This window comes from Vidua macroura, chromosome 3 (assembly GCF_024509145.1).
Source record: "Vidua macroura isolate BioBank_ID:100142 chromosome 3, ASM2450914v1, whole genome shotgun sequence".
Taxonomy (NCBI): domain Eukaryota; kingdom Metazoa; phylum Chordata; class Aves; order Passeriformes; family Viduidae; genus Vidua; species Vidua macroura.
In genome coordinates, this window is record NC_071573.1 from 30,373,058 (window position 1) to 30,388,261 (window position 15,204).

Sequence of the window (15,204 nt, forward strand, 5' to 3'; positions counted from 1 at the left end):
GACCAAAGAAGTGACTGGAGAGACACTCCAGAGGCACTGCAGAGTAAGGGAGGTGTAAGTGTAGCTCTCCATGCATGATGTGGCAGTTCTTCATGCATGCTTTCCCAGGGCACCTGTGTCATGGTTTAAACCCACAGAGCAGCTAAGCCCCACACAGCCACTTACACCCCTATGGCAGGGTAGAGGAGGGAACTGAAAGACTAAAACTGAGAAAACTCATGGGTTGAGAGAAAGATGCTTTAATAAGTAAAGCAAAAGACATGCATGCAAGCAAAGCAAAACAAGGAATTCACTCGCCACTTCCCACTGGCAGGAAGGTGTGCAGCTCTCTTCAGGAGAGTAGGGCTCTATCTTGTGTGATGGCCACTTGGAAAGACAAGTGCCATCACTCTGAATGTTCCATCTCTTCCCTCTATATGGTATGCAATATCCTTTTGGTCAGCTGGGGTCAGCTGTCCTGGTGTCCCCTCCCAGCTTCTTGTGCCCCTCCAGCCTCCTTTCTGGTGGGCTGTTATGAGGAGCAGCAATGGTCTTGCCTCTGTGTAAACTCTGCTCAGCAGTGACCAAAACATCTCTCTATTACCAACACTGTTTCCAGCACAAATCCAAAACACAGTCCCATACCTGCTACTATGAAGAAAATTAACTCTATCCCAGCCAAAACCAGCTCAACCTGCCTTTCACCATAGTCATTCAACCAGACCAGAGAATATGGCTCCAAATGTTTATCAGTAGCTGCAAACTGATGAGCCATTTTAGACGCAGTTGTCCTGAGCAGTACAGGTTTGCATGCTCACTCAAGAATTTAAACATTTTGTCACCCATTTATTCACAGAACAGTTACTGGGGGAGTGTGAAAGGGAGCAATCTTGAATTCTGGTTTCTGCGCTCCACAATCATGATGTGTAATCAGCTCGTCAGTGAAATGCATCTCGGCCATGGCGTGGGGCTGGGAGTGGGATACCTCCCTGGTGCCCAGGGCCAGCCTTGGGCTCCCTGCTCTCAGAGTTTCTTACTGTTGTCAGCTCCTGCTGGGGCAATGCAGGTGTTACATTTTAAAACACAAAAAAATTCCACATATAGTGGAGTGGTGGGGCTGCCCATGGCCTCAGCCCGCTGCTCCTGTGTGGCAGGAGGCCTCGCCTCCCTCTGGCAGCAGCACGAGCTGTCATTGCGCTGTTGCCTTGTGGGGCACGGCTCCTGCACGTCCTGGCCAAGGCCTCCCAAGGCCAGGGGTCTGCAGGCTCCCAGCAGTGTGGGCAGTGAGGCCCAAACCTCTGACTTTCTGTGCCTCTGGCAGCAAGACACCCTGTGGCTCACATCAGGACAGCTCTGAGCACAGGGAGAAGGCAAGCTGCAGTCACCCCCAGCTGATTTAGGTCCAGTGCAAAGGTATTTGCTTGGTGCCCGAGGCCTTAAGAAAGTGAGGAGTGGGTGTTTTTATTGCATTTCTCACCAGAGACACTCCGTGTCAGTCCACCTTCTCCTTCTTCCTTAACTCTCCCTTGTTTTCAATTCCTTCCCAGTGACCAGAGAGCCAGCTCCTGGTGTGGTCAGAGCCATGTCAGGAAGGAGAACGACCTTCACGTTCCCAGATACACCCCTCACTGTACAGCACAACTGCACTGGCTGGTCATGCTGTTAGATCATGTTGCAAATTCATGTCTAATTTGACCCTGAGGTCTCCTCCAGCATTGCTGCTTTCTAGGATTCTCCCTCCCTTTGGATGTCTGTGTTTCAAATTACGTTTCCCTGGGTGTACTGTGTTACATTTTCCCATGAATGCCGTTGTTATTTTCCAGCTCTATATTTTAAATCACACTACTACATTTTAATCACTACTACATTTATTACCTCTGTTTTCATAGATGTGCTCAGCTCCTCCTGACAGTGAGGACTGTGAAAATAGAATTGTAGTACTATCTGTGGCTTCTTTCTTTGCTGTTGCAATTGTCCAGCACCTTTTCTCTCCCTCTGTGCTTCACTGAAAACATTGAAGACACAGAGGAAATATTCTCTATATGACACAAGCTGTCAGATTGTACCTTTTCCAGCTTCCATTAGTACCTCTTCAGCATCTCTTGCCTTTAGAGTCAGTTTTTAACCAATCCATCAGGCCCATTTAAAAATACTTGAAGAAAGAGACCTCAGAAACACCATCTGCCAATACTTCAATGAACCTTACACTGTGAAAAGTTCCTTATTTTCTTAGACTGAATCTATACTGATTTTAGGATATTTTGCAAAGAAGATCCCTTGTGTGATGAGTCATCTGGTTTCCACACATTCCCAACACAGAGGTGATGTCCTCTGAGGCCTGGATGGAGGCTGATGCAGCAATCAGTTGCAGAGACAACAACTAGCTGAACCTTAACAGGACTGGACACCAGTTTTAGTGAAGTTAAACTCTAGATTACTGTTGGCTTAGTTGGCAATTGCTTTTTCTGCAGCTTATTTAACATTAGGCTTTCTTTTGGTTTTCATTACAGTTTTCATTTAATATTTGTATTTCAGTAAGAGTCTAAGTTAAGAAAACTTTTTTTCTTTAGAAAGAAAATACAGAAAACTGTACTTTCTTTACCCTGAGAGACAGTCCTGACATATTTGTAAGCCTTTAGGGTTTTTTTTTCTGACTAATTAGAACAGGATCTCAGGCTTCATCTCCCTTGTCTTCTAAAGGATCAAAACGCTGTGCTACTGAAAGTCATGGGCATGGTAGAGTTACTGCTAATAAAGAAATTCAAAACAGATGTAACATTGTATTCTTAAAACAGAACTATTAAGGCAGCTTTACAGGACAAAACAATAGGGTGGGGAAACCGAAAGTAAATGTAATTCATTGTAACAAGTTCTAGATAATTATGTGAGTGTTATACAAGTACTACTAAAGGGAGGGATAAGAATTGAACTACCTTTTCTGCTGCATATCCTGTGAGTCCACAGATCACATCAGCCATTCTAGAACCCCCAGTATTTAGTAGGGTTTTGAATTTGCTGTTTGTGAACAGTTCCAGATCAAACACGTGTACTCAGGGCAAGCTTCCTCTGAGGTTTTCAGGGGTCTTGAGAGAACTAAAATTGCAAATAAAATAGATTCACATAATGCATTCATTTCACTGTCTCAAGGTGCTTTCAAATTTTATCCCAATTCTGTTCACAGAATTAGTTCACATGCTCCTTGCTATGCTTTCAGCCAAATATTTCCATTGAAAATTCAGCATGACAGAAAGTAAATAAAAAGGAATTATTTTGGAAATAAAAGTGCAAACAAAGCCATTGATATCTCAACACCATATTTTGTGAAAAATACCTCTGTCATAAAAATATTTTAAAAGGCCATCCTCTCATCAGATGAGTCCCAAGAAGCTACCAGTTACCTCTTGCCCATGGTACTGCTCAGTCCAGTCCTGTTTTAAAGACAAAACCCCGTGGCTGGTGGTGGGATGCTGCTGCACTCTTGCTGCTCTATTCTAGTTTTTCCAACACCCAGCAGAGAGAAAGTATTTCAGTGTTCAAGCTTTCCTCAGTGTTGAACACGACTGGGAAGACCAGCAGTACGATTGGAGCATTGGTGGCAGTATTTATCAGAGTATAATCATCGGTAGTCAGGTCCAAGTCTCATAATGCATGAAGGCATCAGAGGGCACTGGTTTTGCTTTTCCCAAGAGTCAAATGTTTTGTTCCTAAAGCAAACAGGAAAAGAAAAAAAAAGAAAAAAAAAAGAAAAAAAAAAAAAGAACAAATCCCATGATCCCATTCCCACAGGCCAGATTTTATTCTCATTTGCTCTAAAACCAAGAACATCAATAAAGTGGCACCAGTCCGACTGTGCTTAGAATCAAATTTCTAACCTTGTACTTTCAGATAGCTCACAGCATTGAAATACTGCAGTGGTAACATCAGGTTAAATCCTGTCTCACTCAATTTTGCCAGAGTATTTTCCATCACCTTCAATGGGGCCAGAATTCCACACAGAATATTTAACTTTCTTTAAGGGAAGAATTTGCATTCACTCATCTTAAAGAAAGTAGATCAACTTGCTGGAAGTACTGCTGAGCACAGAAACACTAACAGGAAACAATTGGCTGCATTAATCCTCACTGTTGGTTTTTGAAGTAAAAGTGCAGAGAGCTTTTTCCGCTGACTTTACTTCTCATCTTTGCAACAACCTAGACATGCTTTAAACATAATCTGTGTGCAGAACAGGGTTAAAATATAAAATATCACAAACCCAAATCCTTATACCAAGAGACCAGGGACTTGGGGAGGGAAACTACTAAACGCTTCTTGTCAGTCTGAAGCTATTCCACAACTAAACCTGCTCATTTCAGAGATTTATTTTTCTAGAAAGGATTTTAATCTTCACATTTCGGTTCCTCAGAGGAGGCAAAAATCTTCCAAGTGCAGAGTCTGCAGCAGCGGTGAATCAACTATTGTAATACACCGCCTCTTAAAATACTTCAGGGTAGTCAGGCATTAGGAAGGCTCCTATTTTGTGTGAACTGATCAAATACAGATGTTGCCAAAGAGTTGACCTTATTGACCGTGACTTAACTAGAGATTGAATGGCAGACAGACGGTCAGTAGTAGGGTGAAACCATGTTTTGGCGGTAGGGTGTAAATGTATATACAGTTTACAGGATGTGAATGACACCAAGCAAACATCTGTTCTATTGATAAATACTTGTTTTACTTCCAAAAATTTTTATCCCAGGGAAACAGTATGTGTGTATATATGTATGTGTATAACACATTCTGCCCAATATTGTTAGGTGTCTCATGTGCATGTTGTGGTCCTGGAAAATCCTTGAAAGAGAAAAATATTAAAAATTGTACTAACTTTTCTTTCTTCCTGTAATATCAGATTTCATATAAAACTCATCAGCTGAGCTGAGTATTAGTCTTGATCAATGGCAGGAAACCAGGGGATCAAATGTTAATAAATCAGAAACAGATACCTCCACTTGAGCAAAGATATATCACCAACCTGAAAAGCAGGGTAAATTATTTGGCAAATTTTGTATGCATATACCTAGAGAAAATAAAATCTTTTCATAAGACTCCTTGAAAACTGAAACAAAGGACAAATGTGGAGAAAAAATAACCTAACAAGGTAATGAACGTAGAACATGAAGTCAAAGAGTACTAAAAACACCTTTGTTTTCTTTTGGATTGAAATAATAAAAAAAAGATTAAATGAAAAGGCTTTTGCTAATACAAAACCAACATATTTAGGTTTGCAAATTATCTCTGCCCTACTGCTATGCTAATTTGCTTGTGCTGCTCTGGTGAGGGTAGTGAAGTAACAGAGTAGACCTGGTTTAGTGTGTTGTTACCTTTGCTCAAGAGCTAAATAGTAACATCACAATTACAACAAAAAATGTACACCAGGTCTGAAGTGCTCAGAGAGACACAGTGCTTCCAGTATCTTGGAAACTTGTAAAGGCACAAGGACCAGCTTTAATATTTTTAAGGCATGATGCTTAACTCTGTTAGCTCAAAGTTCCTTATATTAATTTCAGACAAGCACCCTTGGAGTGTGGTCTTCTCTTCAAATTGAAACTATTTGCTCCTGTGCATAGCCTACTAAATTTAATTAGAAAATCCTGGTAGGCCAGCAGGACAAAATTTCCCTTCCTTCCTATTTTCCCCTTCCACAATATATCACCTAGAGTAATTAGGACCAGCGAGGGATCATCTTCACTGGATTAACCTTAACTAAATTGTATGCATTCAACATGTGCTCTTTTGATTAACTTGAGCCTGGACTGCTGCCTGTGGTACACCCACCTTGTAATTCTACACACTTAATTAATTTCAGATGAACGGCAAAAAAGGATAAGCTGAATTCTCCAATTAATAAACTGATATTAGTTAATGTATTTTAGCTTAACTTTTAATTTTCTTCCTGTGTAGGGATAGGAAAAACAGAAAACAGGAGAGGGGTGGAAGGGAACAAGCTTTGCCAACAAGCTTGCAACGACTTTTCAGGGCCTGATCCTGCTACAGTCTAAGCAGATAACTTTCCCCCTGACAAGGAGAGGAATTTTGGCAAAAGGATCAGTCCTTACATTTAAAGTATAAAACGCAATAGGCAGGAACAGGATTTTTTTCTCATTCAAAATGATAAATAAGCATTACTTAAAACCTCCTCACCTTAACTCAGTTTTCCATATGGTTTCACTCATGCGTGGGTTTTCCTCCTTATTAAAAAAAAATACTATAATGTCACTGGCTATGGGCCCAATCCTCCAGGCCTCAGTCCCACAGGCTAAGGCTATTTTTCTCTTCTCTACTGTCATGGGGAGCTGCCTAACAGCCCCATCCTAGATTCATTTGCCCAGATAAGTAGCTTTGCTTTTGAATCTAGCCCTTGTGAATTCAATAGCATTTATCAGAGGAATTAAATTACTCATGTAGAAAAATATTTACAGGAATAGATCCTAAAAATGTTACTGGAAACACAAAGAAACATCCAAAGAAAGATGCGAGGGAAAGACTTCTATCTAGTTCTTTTTAAACTGGCTTTTGAACTGAATTAATTCAGTTGCTAATTATTAAGCAGGGCTCTTGATCTTCTCTGAGCAAACTGCAGTGAATACTCAGTTTCTTGTTTTTCATGTGTAGCTCTGCTGAAATTTCTCTCCAACACTAGTATGTGTGGTTTCAGTAAAACTGATAGGATAAAAGTGAAATTGGCATGAAAGTATTTTGCTGAAATGAAGCTTGGCTGTTCAGTGTCTTACAGGATTGAATATTGAGTGAGAGCAAAATCTAGTTCACGGAAGACAAGAAATATACAGTCAGATATGGTTTTTAATTAATTCTGTCACTGTAAAATCATTCATTGTTTTTCCTCTCCAGAAATCAATATTCTAACAAATGTTGCCAGAAAAATACAACGAATATTAGCTATATAATTCTATGGAAGATATTTCTAAGTTAGATATCAACAAGCTGTTTGTGCATGATTTATATTGATTACCAGTACTTGGTTTTTCTACTAATAAGAATAATGACAAAGCAATAAGATGGCCTAGCAAGACTTTTGTTTCCTAATTACTATTTGATTACTTCAACAAGTCATCAAGTGGTATTTTAACATTTGTCTACTATGAAGAGATAGTAAATTATTTGCTGATTATTTGATTACCTTTCAAAAATCATGAGAAATTTATTAGGTAGGAGCATTATATAAAATTTTTCAAACATCTAAATAGTTAATGAGCCTTTTTCTCTCTGCAAAAGGTACTTTGACACCTTAATCACTTCAGTAATTCTCCCAGTTCTCGTGGATACTTTTGACAGCTTTACCTCTCACCTGTAAATATTTAAAAAGAAATCAGACAGAACAGTTTGAATAGCAAAATCCCTTATGAAAAGGGAGGAAGATAGAGAGTCTTAAAGTAAAGTTGTCAGTATTTTGGGTCATTTTAAAACCAAGGAACATATGAAATTCCTGCCAAATTTCTTTGGATAAAATTAATTCAAAGAAAAAAAATTAAAGAAAAAAAAGGCTTACATTTTTAAGTGTCTGTTTACAAACACTTGTGAAGATTCAAAGAATGCTCTTGATATAGAAAAAAAGCAACTGAGAGGGCAGAAAAGAAAGGGTTGCTTAATACTGACTTACCTTGTAGCCAGTCGGTGTGCGAGATCTTCTGGCTGAATGCATTGTTTTTATTAGTGTCAGGTACTTGATTTAAAGTGAGACCTCGTCACCTTCCAGAGAGATATTTTTCCTGGAGTATATGCACGTATCTATTTATCTATTGAGTGTGAGTGTGTATATACGCACACCTAGCAGTAGGCCTGGTTAGTGTCGGCTTGACTGAGAAAGGATGTTAGTAATTACTATTTCTCTAAACACTACTTTAGCATAGTTTAGTGTATCAGCTGGCTTCTGCTGCCAGAGTACCCGTGCTGCCTACTGGAACTGGCTGTAAAGCCAAAAGCCACAGTAAGAACCGTTTCCATCTCCAAGGAATTCAGTGGATTTGCTGTTGGTTCCTGAGAATGGGAATGTGCTTAGCTGTGTTTCAGGGTGTCCGTGGGGACAGTGGGGACCATCTTTGGGCAGTGTTGCAGGAGAAAGCCCAGGACTGGTGTAGGGCACAGGCTGGTTGCTGGACTGGTGTGTGCCAGAGGGGAGAGACCGGAATCTTACCCACACCGCTTATGCCCACTGAGCCAGAGCAGTTGGTCACAGAGGAGACATTAAGCTTTGGCTGATGCTGAAAACAGCAGTAACAGCAGTTCTGTAGAACCTGGAACTTTCCCCACACCTGCACAGGGATGCTTTTGTAATGGACTTTGTCTGGTTCCCCATTCCCTCCTCGTGAATGTGTTTTCCAAGGGTCACCCTGAAGCAATGAACGCAAGCTGAGAGCTGTTAATCTAGCAACTGCTGCTGTAAACTCTTACACAGCTATTTTTCCCTTTTGCAGGCAACATTTCTGCTGTTTTACAAACACATCAAGTGAAGTTCTCTTGAATTGACACTAAGACAAAAAACAGCCTGTGTGCATTAGCAGTAGAATGAGTCTATATTAAGAAGAGCTTCTGGTATTACATTTTATGAGCCCAGCAAATCAAGAGCATTAAGGGAAAATAGGACATTGCTCTTTCATGCGGTGTCTGCAACAAAGAAATTTTCTCATGCAACACTAACTGAGAAAAAAAAAAGTAAATTTTCCCCTCATATTTATTATTTTATAATTAGATCACTTTTGAATCTCTCTTACCTCTGAAGAACTGTTTTTTTTCTGTTTGAAAAAGCAGGTCTGAGGTTTTTGTTTTGTTTTGAGTTGTGGGGTTTTTCTTCTAATGTTTGTATGGTCTCTATAGTACCTTTCCCATGAAAAGGTAAAGTTTGCCTGGTGAGGTGTTACACAACACTCTCCTTTCCCATGTTCTCTATGTGTGTTGATTTTCTAAAACAGCTCTTGAAACTCTCCTTTATGTGCTTGAGAGGCTTCCATAGTTTATCACCAGCTGGAATGCTATTAATGTTTAATTTTTACCTTGAAGTATTCGGACACCAAATAATTAATCTCTATTGTTCAGTTTCGACTACAGTATTATTAAACAGTCTATTAAGTAAAAAAGAGACCTAGAGAATGTATAAAAAGACACAGCATTATTCTGATGACAGCTTCCTGGTGGTCCATCATATATAAAACCAGCTATTAGGAATATATTTCAAACTGGCACCGTAACACATATTTCATAGTTGTTAAATTTAATTGTATAAATAGTTACTGACTGTATTTGGACAGTTTTAAAAAAGCGAACGTGTAATATATCACCCCACGAAAAACATTCATGGAACATCCTCAACAACCACAGCTAGGAGACAATCTTCATTTTTTGCCAATAGTATCTACAGAAATTAGCTCTGATATTGAGCAAAATTAGAATTTGAGCCTTCAAACATTTATACAGATGAGTAGTCTCACAGGGACCAATCAATATCCGCTGTAGTCACGGAAATATTCGCATGCATATGGTCAATTACAAGTATACATTTTTCAGGTGTTTTTTCTAACGGTGAGCCATTTTTAGGCTTCAGTCCTTCTTTCTCTAAATTTTGGTAGAACAACCCATGTTAGTCACTGTAGGCTTTTGGGCAAATGCAAGATAAATTCTGAAAACAGTAAAGATATTTTTCCTTTTAGTGCAGTGACTGCTCTTAATATTAAACCCTCTACTTCACATGAATAACCACCCAGCAGGGTAATACAGAACACAGGATAACTCAGGCATAAAGTTTCTGCAGCCTACATGGTTCTTTCAGTATTGACATGCACTCTGCATACTTTCAGTTGTTTTCTTAAAAGTGAAGGTAATGCCTTGGTTAGGTGCAGAGTATTCTTGCACTGGCAAGAGCTAGTGAAATGCAGTGTCTTTTGCAGCAGACATTTCTAAGCTGTAATACACTTGGTACTATTTATTGAATGACTTCCACCAAAGGTAGAAGAAAGATAAAGCTGCTGCTTTCAATTATGCAATCAAGAATGTAAAAAAGCAAAGTTCTAGATCTCATATGGAAATAATTATATTTGATAAACTGTGTCAAACAGCAATAGTGTTTGTGCTAATCACATTTTAGAAGGCTGCTATTGTAGCTGACTTTGCTGCAAAATGGAGAACAATTAATTATAAATTCTGTCAACCTGTCCCAAACCATCCTTCTTAACTCAGTTCAAAATCTTTGTTGGCTTAGACAGTAATCCAATATGTTCTACCAGATTCTCTGCCATCACTATTCAAGAAATCAATATTGAAGCTAAATAAGACTCCTACTAAGGACTGTGCAGTAATGACAACCTGATAGCCAGCCTGCTATCAAACATTGCGGCTTGCTTTAAATTCATCTTTTGCATTCACCATTACAAAGATCAAAACTCCAGCTTTTGGGCCAAGGACTTTTAAGAGACTCCCTCTTCATAGATGTTTCAGCTCTCTGCGGCAGGTAGGGGCTGAGAACTTCCAGCTCTGGATGCTATTGAGAGCAGAGCACTCAGTGGCAGAGTAAATATATTTTGGTTACATCACCACATCAGCTGAGATGTCTCCTCTCCCTCCTTCCCCTAAGAGGCTGCTTTCCCTGGCTCTGCCCTCTTCCAGTTGGATTCCCCAACTCTGCCTACTTAATCAAAAGGGATCCCCATCCAGCCCACCTGCCCTTTCTGACTCCATGCAGATCAGCCTGTGCCATTATCAGCTCCAGAGCAGTAGGCACTGCCATCTCCCCTGCCCTTGCAGGGACAGGCAGCACATGTACAAGTACCATGCATAGTTAGTGTGGAGTGGGCTCCACAAATGTCACCAATAATCTCTAAATCAGGCAGCATAGAGAACAGCTGGACTACAAAGCCAGCAAGGAACAAATGTGTTTAAGTATCAGTAGGAGATCTGTTGTATAATTGCTCATGGAAATTGAGAGCTAGTGAATTAACCAACATGAATCTACTACTAAGCAAGAAGTAGGAATCAGATGATCTTCATAAATTACAAGAAGAGGTTTCTTTCTCTCATTGCTTCTCCTTGAATGACTGTTTGAGACAGCATGAAACTCTTTGTCTGTTATCCTAATTAGATCCTCTAATCTTATAAAAGATACTACTTCTGAGAGAAAGCCATGTGTATAAAATAAAACCATGCATTTTTGTCCAGTACAGATAATCACCAAAATGGTTATACCTTTGTAAATTGATTAAAAACATTCATGGAAGATTAAAGCTAGAAGATATTAATAGTTCAAGATACTAGAATATGACGTATTTTCAGTTTGCTATTTTAGGAAAAAAAAAAGTCTCAACACAATGATTTTAACTCACTTTCTTATTTTCCAGAAGTTTTGCTTTTGTTTTTTTCCATTACAATTTCCTATAAACAGATATATTATAAGTAACATACTTACACTTCAGGAATGTCTTCATTTTTATCCTGGCATTCACATCTGTCCCTGCTTAATGCTCTGCTGGTGGTCTGGCTCCATGGTATGCCCACTGCAATGTTCATCTTAAACAATATTTACATTGATTAGGGACCCCAGTGCACGAAAGGCACTTACTAGGAAATGAACCCAATACCCTGGGATAACAGCGAACATCTAACTGTTTTATTTTTGAACTTCTTTTTGAATGTATTGTTTAAATGTATAAACACTGTCAAAATGGAAAGGTAGTGGCAAAGGACACTCTGTGAATGTATAATATAAAAATCTGAGTGGAAAATGTGCAGTTGATAAACATGTAAGGAATGGACATAGTGATGTATTTTTATTCACATTATAACAGTATGTATTGCAAATTTTCTTATATGTGTATGCCCAGTAAAACCCTTTCCTGACACTAAAATCTTATAAGCTAAGTAACATAACACTGGAGTAGGAAAGCATATTTGTAAAAAAACCCCAACAATCCTATGGCAGGATTCAATATTTTGCCTTACATCACATAACATGTTAGTGGCAAAAACAAAGTTGAAACCTACATTTTGTTCTGAATGTGAAGAGTACCGTAGGGATATAAAAGTCTTTTCAGATTGAGGGCCTGAGCTGCTAAATTTGGAAATATTCCAGATGAGTGGTACTATGGAACACCATGACAAAACTCTTGTGAAAGCAGGCTGAAAAAATCAGAGGGTAGCTTGGGAAAATTGATTAGCAGCTTTAGTATGGGACCCCAGACTTTGAATTGGGATGATATTCATTAGGTCACTGAAGAATAGGGATCACAGTCCTAGTGAGGAACAACTGCATAAACTAAGAGGATGCTTGAACAATTGCTATTTTTGGTCTCCCAAAAATCTAGAATGTTCATATGTGCCAACAGAAAAAATTAAATGTTACTGTGCGGGAGCATGGTTTTGGTGTTCAGATGCACTTGGAGCATAAGCAGAGTAACAATCTGCAAGGAGACAGCGTGAAGGGATGTCAAATAAGGGGGTGTTTGAAGCTCTGAACAGGTCAGTAGGTTTTCTCTCCTCTACCTTCAGCCTCTTGTGTCTCCAGTTGCATCCTGCAAGGAGAAAGTAATTTGGAGGAGAGAATGACAAGGATCATGTATGTCTTTTTCCCATTCCAAGATGCTGAGGGGCTTCATGTGCATACTGAACAGGCCAGTCCTGAGAGCAGCCACTTCTCCTGGACCTCCCAGGCAAGAACACTGTGTGATCTGAGAGCAAAGGCTGAAGCCACAAAGTCCAAGTCCCTCACTCCAATCTGAGTTCAAGGAGAGCATGTGTCTTCAGTGTGCCATGCCACAGATGTCAGAGAGCTCCAGTAACTTCAAAGTGGACACAGAATAAGGAGCTGATCCATCGTTGTAGTTGGGGTATCATATATGAGAGATGCTGGTGATATCTAAAAAGCAAAGTCTATCTTCTTCTGGCTCAGAATTGCAGTTTCTGTCTTTCTATGAAAAGTTGCTGGAGCAGTTGATGTTCCACAGAATTTTATTCCCATTAAGAGAGACAGTCTCTTTCCAGCTTTCTCCTTGGTTCAGAAAGGGTTTGAGGTGACCAGAAAATTCTTAGCTGAGAACCACGATAGTAGGAAACAAACAGTCCTTTTTTAAGACAGCTTACAAATTTGCTTTTATGTATACAAACTATTTGCGTATGCTGATCAATATATAACTATCTTAGCAAAGCTCTTCTGCTGATTTATTAGCTGAAGAGTAACATGCATTCTGCTGCTTTTTACTAAAATATTGTTGATGATGATGGAGAGGGAGATAATCTATTTTCAGCAAAAGATGGAAAAACACCCCCCTGAAAAATATCCTTTTGAATTAAATTATGCTCTTGTATTTTTTTAATCTCCAAGCCCTGTACATAGCACGTGAATGATCCCAAAAACCTGGGGATGGGAAAGAGCAGTCATTAAATGCTGGGACCCAAAAGAAAGTTTACAGGCACAAAATGCCACTTTATTGCAGCATATGAGTAAAAAACCATCTATCTGAAAAAGTGATTGATTCTGACATATGTGAAGTAGGTATAAGCAAATCAAAAGTGATCCCTCTAAATCTTGTTTTGCAACATGTGTAAAATAATGCAAGCTATATATTTAAATGCAACCCAAATTAAATATGGTTGTTTTCAATCTGTCTGTGAAATGAGATCTACTGCTACTTTTTTATGTCACAAAAATTCCCTAGGACTGCTTTATGAACTCCTTCTAGTTTATTTTTTAATATTAAAAGATGGAAAAAGACCTCTTTCTGTTTCGCTGTTCTCTACCAGTGAGTCATGGGTCCCTTGCTGCTCCGAGAGGAAAGTTGTTTTAGTAATTCTGGAAATAAACTTAATGCTGAGTCAGCATCACAACAGAAAATTACAAGTTTCAAATTAAGAAACACATTAGAAATAAGAAGTAATGGTGTACTCTCAGCCTCCCCCGTTAGAATTGGCTGGCGTGTCAGGAGCTGATTTAGAAATTTCCATACGTATTGGACATGAGAAAGGTATATAGGCAGGACAAAAAATCAGGTTCATTTAATGGGAAAGAGGATAAAAGAAACCAACGTAAAATGTAGGGTAAAGATGGAAGCTCCCTAAATATTTTACTGACCATGGCACTCCACCCTGCAATGCTTAAATGCATCCCTAAAGTAGATCAATATGAAGACATTTTTGCTTTCGGCTTTCTCTGCTAGGGGTTTTCAAAACAATTTTAATAGCATTTCTAAGTCAGTGTATACTTACAGATAAACCACTGGGATTTTGCTACTCTGTTTATCTGGGATTCTAGATTTTACGGAGCAAATAATTGGAAACAAAACATTTCCCAGCAATCAGTCTGATTTGCTAAACATGTCCATATGTAGTTATTGCTTGTATTTGGAAGATTGGTAGCAGTTTTAGAGGAGAAATACGCTACAACTTCAAATTCAAGTAGTCATTTGGCAATCATATGGGGAAGCCTTTGCAGGTTTTTTTGGTAAAGGGAACTCAGGAATTTAATGCTACTTATACCTTAATATTGAATAGCATTTTAAATAGCATAGTCTGTTTCAAACAGTACCCAATACCTCGCTGTGGAGGAGAAAACTGCTGCGTCCTTCCCCTCTGCACCTTTGGACCTGATTCTGCCCTGTCAATTGTCCACAGATCACCTCTGAAGCCACCACTGCGATGGCACCAAGCCTTTGTGCTCTCTGAAATCTGAAAGAGCTTTTGCTAGTGACTTGTTTTGACAAGATTCAAAGGCTAGTGAAACATTTCATTTTAATCTGAATTGCAATAATTTAAAAAATTAAAAAGCAGCCTCTGATAGTCACAATTTCTTAAAGTATTGCAGTTCTCTGATTATAATTGGTGTTTCAGCACAGTGAAATGCTCTATATTTGCATGAAGTCCCTCCTGACTGTACAGAAGCTCTTGACTGGAATCTTTCACTGTCTCTATTTGTTTCTTTTCTGTCTTTAAATACTTCACTGAAGAACAGACCTGAGGCTTACTGTAGTTTTCTAAAAATACATAAATATTTTCCAGTAGTAATAACATGATACTAAATATTGAAATAACTTTACATTTAAAGTGTCACTGTGACTTAAGCTACAAAATTTTTGCAGAGGAGCAGAAAATATTAGTACTAAATAATGTGCTTGCTAAATAATTTTACACAAAGAGTATTTAAAATTATAGCTTAAACAACTCAACATCAATATTCCCTGGGACTTTTTACTAGCA